General features: G+C 44.6%; 1 pseudogene; it reads right to left on the bottom strand.

The window, feature by feature from the left end:
- Positions 1 to 1,292: 1,292 nt before the first annotated feature.
- Positions 1,293 to 2,729, bottom strand: LOC147822644 (ubiquitin-conjugating enzyme E2 C pseudogene; annotated as a pseudogene).

The raw sequence follows: 2,729 nt of genomic DNA, 5'->3' as shown, positions 1-2,729 counted from the left end.
CTGGCCTCAAACTCTGTGATCTTCTTGCTTGAGCCTCTGGAGTGCTGGGATGGCAGGCACGCACCACCATGCTCGGCTCCATAACTTTAAATTTCAGTGGGGAATATTTGTATGTGCTCTTCATTTGTTTTCCATTTTCTAAACCACTTATTTTTCACTGTGGGATGTTAAGGCGGGAGGATCTCAAGTTCAAGACCTGCCTGGGCAACTTAGTGACTTAGTGAGATCCTGTCTCAAAAAAATAAAAAAGGGCTGGAGATGTAGCTCTGGGTGAAGTCCCTGGGTTCAATCCCCGGTATCACAAAATAAATGGATAAAAACTACCATCTCTAACAGCAGCTCAGAGGCAAGAGCTTCCCTTGCCTCCAAATATCTCACCAGAGGGGTGAGGGCTCTGGAGAAATGGCCGGTCTTGGGTTTGTGGCAGGAAATGTAGCCCATAAACCTAGAAGGTCAAGTCATGCCAGAAATCAGCCAAACTGAGGACTGTGGAGGGCTTTCTTGAAAGACACAGGACAAGAGCTCCCTGTCTCCTGCCATGTGCTCTGTGTCACATTGGAGCTCTGTCAGCAAGACCATTGCCAGATCAGACCTCTAGACCTGGGATCTCCAGAAGCAGGAGCCAAAATAAACATCTTTTCTTTATAAAGAGGAGGAAAAAAGACAAAAAAATTCATTTGAAAGGGCCCCTGCTGGCCTAAAGTGCAAGAATCTGAGCCTCAAAAAGGAGTAATGACAGCAGCAAATTGAAAAATTAGTCTATTCAAGAGGAAAGTAGCAGACAGATACCCTGGAGCAAGATTCTGCAAACTCCTGACCAGTCCCTCAGTGCTGTCGAAGTCATTGATAACAAGGAAGGCCTGAGAAACCATCACAGCTGAGAGGAGCTAAAAAGACAGGATAGTAGCTGTGATGTGGTGTCCCGGATGTTCAGGATAGAACAGAATATTCCCATCAGAATGCACGTGCTACAGAGAGGGTTCCTTGTCCACTCTGGTTAGAAAAGATGCTTGGTATGATTTCCACCTTTTTTTTCCCCCAGAACTGGGGGTTGAACTTAAGTCCTTTGCACTGAGCTACATCCCCAGCCCTTTTTTATTTTGAAACAAGTTTTCACTGTTGCTATATTGGTCAGATTCAAATTTTCCATCCTCCTGCCATAGCCTCCCAGGGTGTCAGGATTACAGATGTGTGCTACCACAACTGGCCTGATTTCCTCCTTTTGAAGTAGAGATTTGTCTTATGACCCAAGTGTATGATGTGTCTCAGTGACTGATCTATGTGTACTTGAAGACAACCTATTCTGCTCTTGTTGGATGGAATGCTCTATAAACATCAGTTAAGGGCTGGGGATTTACCTCAGCAGTGCCACATCTGCTTGGCAAGGTCCTGAGTTCAAATTCCTGTACCAAAAAAATTAATTAGGTCAAATTGTCTGCTTCTGTATTCTTATTCATGCTTTTGTTTTCTTCTTTAAAAATTAATTGCTAGCTGGGCATGGTGGTGCATACCTGTAATCCCAGCATGCTGGGAGGATGAGGCAGGAGGATGGAAATTCAAGCCCAGCCTGGACAACTTAGCAAGACCTTGTCTCAAAATAAAAAATAAAGGGAGGGCCGTGGATTTAGCTCAGTGGTGCCTCACCTGCCTTGCAAGCACAAGGTCCTGAGTTTGATCTCTGGTACCAAATAAATAAATAAAAATACATTTTAAAACAAAAACTAAAGTTTGAGGATGTACCTTAGTGAGAAGGCCCTGTACCATAAAATAAAAATAAATAATTAATTAAATAATTGCTGAAGGAGCCTTTTTAAAATTTCCAAATATGGTGGTAGGCTTGGCTCTTTGATCTTCATTGACCCTTCCAGCAGTTTCATGAGGTGAACATAATTATTCCCATTTTAGGGCTGGGGGTGCAGCTCAGTGGTAGAGCACTTACCTAGCATGCATGAGGCCCTGGGTTGGATCCCACATTTTATTTTAGGTTTTTTCAGTGACCAGAATGTGTTTGTTTAATATACATTGCAAAGGCTCAACCAGAGACATAATTTAAAAAACAAAACAAAAACACCGCAGCTCAAGATACAGTGTCTTACACAGAAATCAAGAAAAGGACAGACTAAAGAAGGAAGAAAAAGACAGCACAAGGAGAGGCTGGACAGACTGGGTCAGGGCTCTTGGCTGGATACTTGCATTGAGAAGGTTTCTTGCAGGTACTTCTTATAAACTGTGGGGTTTTTCCAGAGCTCTGAAGCATATGTGTTCAAAGGACTATTGATGCTGGGTCCTCCTAGCAGGTTCCACATGGATAGCAGGATGGTCCTGATGTCCTACAAGGCAGACCACTTGTCCTTGAGGATGTCCAGGCAGATGTTACCCTGGGTGTCTTCATGTCCTGTGCCAGCTGCTCCCTGGATGGTCCCTACCCATTTGACAAGGTTGTCTGATTCAGGGAAGGGAGAAATTCCTTTGTCACCAGACATCATGAGCGTCATCAGCTCCTCCTCTAGCCTCTTGCCCACAGGGCCCTGGGCACTGGCAAAGAGACAGGAACTTGGAGAACAGGACTGCAACTCAGTTTAGTTTATTTTTTTAAGGCAGAGTCTTGCTGTGTAACCCAGCCTGTCCTTATGCGCCACCACGCCCAGCCCAGATCCCACATTTTAGAGATTAGAAATCTGGCCTCCAAAAGCTTGATGACTCACCCAGGACAAGTTAACCCTGGCAAG

The sequence above is a fragment of the Heterocephalus glaber genome, unplaced genomic scaffold, assembly GCF_053883595.1.
Source record: "Heterocephalus glaber isolate CG9 unplaced genomic scaffold, H.glaber_assembly_v1.0 deba00001610, whole genome shotgun sequence".
In the NCBI taxonomy this organism is placed as follows: Eukaryota; Metazoa; Chordata; class Mammalia; order Rodentia; family Bathyergidae; genus Heterocephalus; species Heterocephalus glaber.
This window is presented reverse-complemented; position numbering and strand designations above follow the sequence as displayed.